The sequence below is a fragment of the Eschscholzia californica genome, unplaced genomic scaffold, assembly GCF_041429995.1.
Source record: "Eschscholzia californica isolate CP2 unplaced genomic scaffold, dmEscCali1.0.p SCAF_6, whole genome shotgun sequence".
NCBI classification, from domain to species: Eukaryota; Viridiplantae; Streptophyta; class Magnoliopsida; order Ranunculales; family Papaveraceae; genus Eschscholzia; species Eschscholzia californica.
The window spans coordinates 15343955-15353833 of NW_028238483.1; the positions used below are offsets into that span (position 1 = coordinate 15343955).

At 33.8% G+C, this 9879-nt stretch overlaps 1 pseudogene; it reads right to left on the minus strand.

Annotated features, from left to right (window-relative positions):
- Positions 1-381: 381 nt before the first annotated feature.
- On the minus strand, positions 382-1133 carry LOC147531940 (heat shock cognate protein 80 pseudogene; annotated as a pseudogene).
- Positions 1134-9879: the final 8746 nt, after the last annotated feature.

A 9879-nucleotide genomic window follows, 5' to 3' on the forward strand; every position in this document is an offset into this window, starting at 1 on the left:
AGTTCACCTTTTTAATCGTTTTAATATTTTATTTATTTTATTTTAAAACCAAAATCAAAACCAAAAACTGTACTAATTCTAAGTTTTAGAATAAGTTTAACTAGTCTCTGAGGAACGAACCGGTCTTACCGGAATTTACAACTTGACACCCGTGCACTTGCGGGTGTAGACCTATTTAGGAAACTTTCTAGGCCCATCAGTTCGCTACCCCTTTTCTTTCACTAACAACTCTAATTATCTTGTCGAGGTTTCGACCATCATATGACGAAGTGAACGGCAGAGCAGAGTAATAAAGAAAAAACAAATTACCTGGTTCCCAAATATGATAGATCTTTGTGGAAAGTTCAGTAGTCGTACTTTAGTTCTAAGCACCCTCGTGGATTATGAGATTGAGAGTAGTTGAGAGTTCATCATAGAATTTGTGATATCCTCGTTGTTTTCTGGAATTTGAAAAATCATTAATAAAGTATTTTTCTTCTCTTCTTTTTCTTTCTCTTTATCATCTTCTTTGTCATTGATCTTCATCAACTTGTTTTCTGGAAATTGAACAATCTTGGTACCTTTACCTAGGTTTTCACAAGAAGTGTCCCTAGTAACAATGAAAGACCCACCAGCCCGAGATTCCCGTACATATGGTTCATCATCATTACGCTTGGTGGTAACGATAACCTTCTCTGCAACAAGGTAAACCAAGTAAAACCTGACTCCAAATTGCCCAATTATGCTAACAACAACACCATCAGCCAACGCTTCCATGCCAAACTTAACAATTGTTCCATGATTGTTCACATGAGCCCGCGTGGTCATTCCAATGCCGCTTTTAATAATTATTAGGGTGTTACTGGCCCTGTCAGGGACGATGTGGATGTAGAACTCTGGTTGGGAGTTTAGCTTGCTCGTGTGCCATGCTTTCATATCTAATCTTTATCAAAGCCTCAAAAGTATTACTAATAAGTTCACAAAGAAATACCTCCTTTTTTGCTATAAAAGGTAATGATGATCAAACTCAAAAGTTGATTGATTTCAGGGAAAGCAAAATATCTTAGTGTCCACCATTGTGGGTGATAAAAATATTGTAGAGAAAGAAATTGAAATTCTAGGGTTTGTCTGAAATTTAGGAGATGAAAACCCATGAAGAAACAAATTAATGCGGGAGAGTTTTATGATTTGAAACAAGGAATTTTGCTCCCGTAATTGCATTAGGATCGAGTGTTTGGACCGGGGTTAGGTTTTCCACACGAATTTCTTCTTCCTTCTTCTTCTTCCATCGAGGTAATTCAATTTTCGATATGGTTTGGGAGGGTTTTGGTTTTCTAAGGAAAAACAGAGGCTTGGGTTTCAGAGAGGAGTTTAGGGTTCTAGGGTTTTGTTGGTCTGGCTTTAGGTTATAGGACCTAAAAGATGGAGTGATAGTGGTGGTGGTTTGTGTTGATAATGGTAATGGTGAAGAGCAGGTTATAGGTTGTGGTTTCAAAGATGGTGGTAACTCGGTTTGAAAGTGGTGATGATGGTGTGGGTAGTAGTATTTCGGATGTGGTGATAAGTGGAGTAGAAGTGGCGGTGAGGGGAATAATTGTGGGAGAAGGATTGCTTGCTTCTGTGAACTTATCGTCGGAATCCTCCTCTTGTATTTCAATGTTGTGTCCTTGTTCTACAATATCATATCCCACTTCTCTAAGAATAGTTGATTGTTGCTAAAGAGATTGTGATTTATTAGAGGATAATATTTTGTCCAAAGTGTCAAATGCTTTGAGGTTGTTTTTTCTATTAATTTTTTAATCGTATCATCCATCAACGAAACATCCTCTTTCTTCTTATCATTAGTTACTTGTTCTTCGGACAACGATCACAAATTGCTTCACAAGTGTTGGTGGTGCGGAATAGTAAAGAGAAGATGATTGTGTTGGTGATGGTGGTGAAGCTGGTGTCGGAGGTAGTGATTATGGTGGTGGTGTATAATAAGAGTATGAAGGTGGTGAAATTTCTCTAGGGTCCCAATGATAAACATATGAATCCCTATTCGCACAAAAACATGATGCGCATAAGCACTGATTCATTATCCTTTGATGAGTTCTAATTCTCTTAAGGAATAGAATATGATGGAGATTCATAGAACTGGTTAGAAAAAAAAATCTCCCGAATAATTCACCCAAAACTTTGGTGGTTCTAAATACCATATGGTGTAGACGCATCAGAAATAATAAGAATATTAAAACTTGAAAGAATAAAGTAAAGGGGAAATATGATAACGTGATTTATAATTCCCTGAAAGGTGGATAACATTGAAAGACTGGACTTCCTTCTATAGGGCTTAGACTCTTTTAGATAGACTCAAACTAGGATTCCTAAATATCAAAGATACTCATACATAGAAACTTCTAAACCTAGACTTAATAGGAAATACTCAAACATAGAAACTCTCAAATCTAACCCTAATGGACTCAGTCGTGAGGCCCTCTAACTAGTTCGACCGTGAGGCCCAATGGCTTGGCCATGAGGCCCATGATCTTGGCCACTCAACCCAGTATAATTAGGGTAGTGAAAAATCATTCATGATGGTTCAGTGCCCCGGTCTAATTTCATATCTTTCTAGCGTCCCTATATTCCTTCTCTTTAGCATATCTCTCTCTAGATCGAAGCCAAATATAGATGGGTTTCAGTTTCTTCTCTGATTGACTCTATCTTTGCTTCCTTAAAAATCATTTATCGTGGTCAGATTTATAGATTCAAGATTGTGATGTAGAAAAATCATTTCTCACGGTGAGATTCATATATATAGATAGGAGATTTCATGAATTAGTGTAGAGATAACTAAAATTTGGAGTTTTCATATTGTGAAATTTATAAATTTGGGTTTCTTAGGTTAGCATCCTACCAAGAAGAAGAAGATAATCACGAAATTCTAAAGGCACTTTTCATTTAATTGATGAATAAATGTAGGGAGCGTTATTTTTTTTAAAGGCGCACAATATTTTCCTCCCAATCAAACACTTTAAACTTGATTCACATACGGAAATTTTGATATTCTTTTCCATGAGAAAAAAGTAAATAGATTTAGGGTCCAAAAATCCACCCCTAATACCACTTTTAGTCTGCCGTAATATTTATATAGGATTTTAGTTAAAAAATGGAAATCTAGCCCAAAAGTACCCATCTTTATACAAAACACAAATCCCTATAATTGATATTTTCTTTTAATACCATTTATAACCTTGTATATATATAGGCTCAAAATATACTTTTTAAATCAATCTCAAATAAATCTGTCACAATTTTTCTCTTACTTTCTCTCTCTAGAAACAATCCCTTTTTGGAGAGCTCCATTATTTCTCTCTCTTTAAAAAATCGGTTGCCCAAAACTCAAACATAAAACCCTAATCCAATCGGTTCATGCCATCTTCATTCATCATCTTCATCTTCTTCATCTGTCTAGGTAATTTTTACACAATATTTGTTCGTCTTCTTCATTTTATTCATAGTTTTCATAAACAATTTTTGTTGTGGGTTTAATATAAAGAAAAATGTATTTTTCTTTCTCTCTCTCATTCATCTTCCTATTCCTAATCATCTTCATCTTCAGGGGCGGAACCAGGATTTCATATCAAGGAGGGCAAGCCTAAAGACTTTATAAAATAAGCTTCTACATAAAATACATATGGTCTCACAAGATACAAGACAATTTACAAATAAACGTAACATTAGAGTACCAAAATATCGATAGATCTTTATTAATCATTCAACATTTTAAAGAACAAAAAAGTTACATAATTTTATTACTCATTAATATAAAGTTCTCGTGTTATAATTATGCAATAGCACTTTAAGTAGAAAAAATACAAACCCAAGAGTGTATCCAAGCAAAAAACAAGATTTCCTATAACAATTGGTTACTTAGTTTGAAACTAAAATGAAACTTAAAAGAGGAGGTGAGGCAGTTAAAGGGTTTTGAACCCGTGCCTTTGGGTTGGAAGCCTAGAGAATCTACCACCAGAGCTAAAGTAAACATTAGTCAACAATAGTAGCTTTTTTTACATATGTGGAGATCAGGCCGGGCAACTGCCCAGCCTGGTCTCCACATAGTTCCGCCCCTGTTCATCTTATTTTTCTTTTTCGCTCCATCATCTTCTTCCTTCTTTCTTAGGATATTTGTTTTTATTACAAAGGTATCTACAGATTTGATATTCTTAACAAATGTATGATATACACAACATATTTTGGTTATAACAAAACTCATTTTGTTATCGAGCAAAATTATATTTTTAACAAAACTCATTAATATGGATGTTGATGCAAGCTCTGTTTTGTTTTAAGATTGAGCATAATTCATCTTACAAAAAGTGTTTTGTTGAGCATAATGTTTCATATGTTTGACATATGGTGATTCGGTTCATTTTGTCCAAAAATATCTCTTGTTATTCTTGATTTTGTATTTTCCAATATCAATTTTGGGTCAACATTTTCGACGCAAAAGATCTTTTGACTGGTCTAGAAAATTAAGATGCACAAGAGAAACTTTATATTACGCAAAATTGGTTTTGTGTAACAAATTTTATAAAATAATGTTACATAATGCATTTTGTATTGTAATTTTCTGTTTATGTTCCTTACATTTCACGTTAAAGTTCTTGCAGAACATATAATCATCATGGACCATATTTATGTTACATTCCACGTTAAAACTATGTTTGTGTTCTTTACTGAACACATTTTGTATCATACCTTTTATATCTTTATTGTTCATAAGCACCCTCATTAAAGTTATGTTTTGTTTCAAGATTTTTCAAACTTTGACTTACAAAACTATCTTTCCACTCATATAAATATAAATGGCTTTATATTGTGCTTTATACAAAATTGATTTTGCATATTGTGATTTACAAAAACGGAGGTCCATTCATAATAATCCGTCATTTTATCTATTAGTATTCACATCAATATTTTGTTCATATATTTGTTTGGTTTCCATAAAAAAAGTCTATTCATTCAATTAACACAACTCTATTTGTTTCCAAAAATACAAAATGACGCCCGTGCAAAAGCACAGGCTAGCTGACCGAAGGCTCGGGATGCCTTGGTCGCGACATGGGATGCCCAAGACATTCAGTCACACGTTACACATATTTTATGCCACATTAATTATTTTGTATTTATCATTTTGCTTTATGTTACCAACAAAATTCACTTTGTTATATGCAGTTACAACAGTGGTCATGGATTATCCAACGAAATCATCAAAGTCAGTAGAAAGGACGACACATTAGGATGACAGTGTCAAGCACGAGCAATGCCTAATGTGTTCCCCTGCTCACATACCAAAAGTGGGATGACACATTGGGTCTAATACATAATACGCATGGTTGACATCGTACTCAAGTTCAAATTTGTCATTGAAGTGTCTCCTGATGGTTACTTCTCCTAATCTGCAATTTATCATTGTCTGGACGAAATAATCAGATATGGTTAAATAAAAATATGTTATTCCATATATATATATATTAACAACTTTGTTCGAAATAATCAGATATGGTTAAATAAAAATATGTTATTCCATATATATATATATATTAACAACTTTGTTCGATATATGAATGGATACGTATCAGTAGAAAACCATATTTCATGTATCAATATACATTCTATATTCTTCAAGCAAATCACATAATGTTTAAAGGAAAACAGAATTTTCTGGTGCAATGTGAATAATTTCAGACAATTATTAATAAGATCATTTTTATCTAGCAAAACACGTTATGGTTGGAAATCATCAAATTCATTCTTCATTTAATTGATTACCAAATAAAAGGGAGTCCATATACAAACTAACATAATCCACTTTACTTCCACCAATATATATTATTTTGGTTTCATATACATTATTTGTGGGACAATAATCCAATATTGATCTCACAAAATGAATTTTGCAAATTAAAAAAAATACATTCTTCGGTATCACATTTCCCTTTGATGACCGAAACAGTACTTTTAAGCTTCTTTTACGGATTTTCCTCCGCCATAAGGTTTTTCCTCTTCATTGGACTTTGGCGAGTGGGTTTGGTGTCCTTCGACTTCTTTAGTGTACTTTTGCTTTTTGGTGCCATTGCTTTAAATCTTCTTCTATCACACTACAGATTATATAAAAATTTGACAAGGTTAACAATAAAAAAACAAATTTTCAACGTCATTTTTCGTCTTGCGTGAAGTAAAACATTTTTACTTTACTTCATGCATTTTTTTTTGTTTCCATTCGGTTATCATGTCTCTGATAACTAAAAAATATAAACATATGATGCATAAAACAGAAAAAATAAGAAATGCGTTATCATTTTTTCTCGAGTATTTACCAACAGAAGAGGAATATTATATAATAATAATACAAATAAACAAAGAAATGCATTATCATTTTTTCTCTTGTATGAAGAAAAATAATTAAGGACAAAGATACCATACAAAATGTATTTTGTAGTATTATATTTTAAAAATGTTTCAAGCAAATCTTGTTTTTAATCATGAATGAAATTTTTTTGTGCATCATCTATTTTCCAGACAAGACAAAATATCTTTGTCGTGATAGAGTATATCAAAATCGTTTTGTATAAAACAAAATACACAATGAAACAGAAAAATATGACAAAAACACTGATGTGAATCCACATATATCAAATTGCACATTATTATGAGCGGAAATCTCGTTTTGTAAATCAAAATAAGAAAAATCATAATACAAAACATAATTTGAGACAACATGTTTATGAATAGACAATATATGAAATGGATGATCAAAATGTATTCTTTAATAAATAATTTGTGAAATGGTACAGATACTGAAACATAAGTTTGAAGCAGTGGCGGATCAATGTAGGGGCGAGGGTAGGCTATAGCCTCCCATCACCCCCACAAAAGGCGTAAAGAAACCGAAAATAGCCCCTTCAAAGAATTAATCTATAATGTTGCTGAACTAAATGGCGTATAGGAGGTTGCTCAGTTGGTAATAGTTGGAGAATATCCTCTAGTTCTATTGACGTGGGCTCCATTCCCCTGGTCGTAATGTTTTATTTTCGGACTTTAATAAGTATCACTTTAGCTTTTGTTTTGTAAGTTTTTTTTCTCATTGGTTGTTTTAGGCAAAGGTTTTCTGAAAGATTGAATTATAACAATCTCAAAAGTGTCTCACTTAACAAACTCATTGTTTAAATAGAATATAAACTATCAATATTATTCTGAGTAAAAGTAACTATTTCTCAACACACAAAAAAAGTAAAACTAACAATTACAAATATTTAATTCTAAGTTAAAAACGTAATATAATATCGAAGATTTCAAGTTATCAGACGAACTCCTTTAGAAATTGTCTTTTTTTTTTTTTTTTTACTTTAGCCTCCCCTAAACATTAATCTTGAATCCACCACTAGTTTGAAGATGAAACTTGGGAAATAGGATTTTATTCCTTTTTCGATTTTTTTGGACCTTAGCCCCATGGGCCCGAGAAAAAAAATAGTTTTCACATCTAACCTTTTCCCACGTACCAAACAGACATATGGTGTTCTGAGCGGAACTTTCTCTCTAACTTCTAGAGAGAGAAAGTAGATCTAGCATCTTATAATGCTCAAATTGTCTTGGATCTTGCTCGCTGCTGCAGTTTTGGTTCGGATGTCTGACTATAACCTACTGTCTCATTTGGAGGAGCATCAGATCTTGGTATTTGTACCTCAATCGATTTCCTACTTCGTTCAGTCGGGAACAATGGTTGAGTCATGCCTTTAAATGACTTAAATCTCTATCTGCTAGTGATTTCTTGGTTACTCCTCTCCCCTGATGATCCTATTGTCTTGTTTCTTACTCCATATCTCTAGTAAGGTCCTTAGATCTCCTCATCACTCTCTAAAGTAAATATCTATTTGTTGTGTTTTGTTTTTTAGTGATTTCATTTCATGTTACTAGCAATATTTAGTGTTTAATACACTAGTGTTCTTAGATCTTGTTTTTCTAGGAGGCTTACTCTTTTTTCCATCTCATCCCCTTTGTTTTCAAAGTCTATCTGCCATGGCCCCATGATTTTCAACGACGTCCTCTTCGCCGCCGGTGAAGAACACCGATGGGTTTGGGATGATGACATACCTGTCATGGACCCCTTTTTGGTTATTACTGTTACGTGTCCCTTTCTCGGTCCAGGTTGTAATTTATCGTTTCGGGGCCTTTTCCCAAATTCTAGGCCAATTCACATTTTAATCTGTAGGACTATGACATTTTATCTGTTAAGCACTCCTTTCGACCTTAAAATGTTCTCGAGGGTCTAGTTCTTATTTCTACTAGGTCGCCCTTTTGACCCGGTCAAGAAAATTTTGCCTCTCTTGGGTATGCTTTGGGTTCCTTCTATTTCGGTTGGCGCCGCTATGGTGGTCCCAGCTTTCCCATTACTTTTAACCAGTTATGATTCCATGTCTCACCTTTCACCCTTTGTAGTGTATCTGTGTCTTTTCACTGGCTTAGCCAAGCTTCCTGGCTTGGGCTTACCCGACAATCCTATTTCCCAAGTGTTTGATTACAGTCTTTACCGATTGTGGTGGGACATTATTTCTCTTCCAAAAGAAGTCTGGTTGGTTACTTGGAATCTTCGGATTTTGCTCTTAAGAAATCTCAAGACTTTTGCGAAGATTTGTATTTTTTTTCCATTTGCTCTTTCAGGTAGGGTTAGAACTGTTTCAGGTTTTCAAGTGGTGGTTTTTGTTGAGGATGTCACTTGGCGGTTGTTCCCTGTTAGGCAGGATCGTTTTTTGAGCGATCGAGTGTATGGTTGCAGGTGGATGGAGAGTCAGAGAGGCTGCTACTCTTGAGAAGTTTGCTGTGATGGTTTGTACTAAGAACGTCTCCAATGCAACACTCAACAAAAACTCAATTAATCCAATGTGTCAAGTATGAATTGAGTTTCTCTTTCCTAGGTCACACTATTGAGATAATTCAAAATTCCTCTCCAATGCAACACTCACAAAAACTTAACATTTACTTTAGATTTACTCTTTTTCTTATCTTAATATATAAAATGATGATGTGGACCAATTGAGATACAACAATAAATGTTGAGGTACTCAAAAGAAAACTCAATGAGTATCTCAATATTTATTGTTGCCACATCATATTGAGATTCTAGTTGAGTGTTGCATTGGAGAGTGTTTCTTTGTAAAAAACTCAAGTAATCCTATGTGTCAAATTGAGTTTTTTAAGTTGAGTGTTGCATTGGAGATGCTCTAAAGCAGTGAAGGTTACCATGAAAGATTGAGGTTTTGAGTGAGGAAACCATATATCTCCATATTTATTTATACTAGAAGATAATTACAATGGATGGAAATAAATAACGTAAATATAGAAATAATCTTAATTCTTGGAGATATATATGAGAATATTTCCTTTGAATTTCTTAGGTAAGAATATTTGACTTGAATACCTCTTTTACCCTTATTAGAGAGTGTGCTTAAAATTGAATCTTGTAGTTCTTTATCTGAAGATAGTAACTTTAACTTCTTATTCTGTAAACTCAGATATATAATACCTGATACGGTTTTTGCAGTTTTAAAAAGGGTTAATTTGACATTGACCCCCAATTATTTAGTGATATTAGGACTTCGCCACCAAAATCAAAAGTGTTTAGGCGTTAACCCCCAATTGCCTTTTTTCCGTAAAAACCCCGTCAAATGGTCAGTGTGCGAAGCACACGCGTGAATTGTGACAAAACAACCCTCCATTTAAGGAGAACATTATCTCTCTTTTTCTCTCTGTTTTTCAATCACTTTCGATCTCTATGATATTATGTTTATTTGGTTAACATTTCATGAGAGATTAACTCTGTTTCTTTAGGTGCTAGAGGAGAGAGAAGAAAAAAAAGAG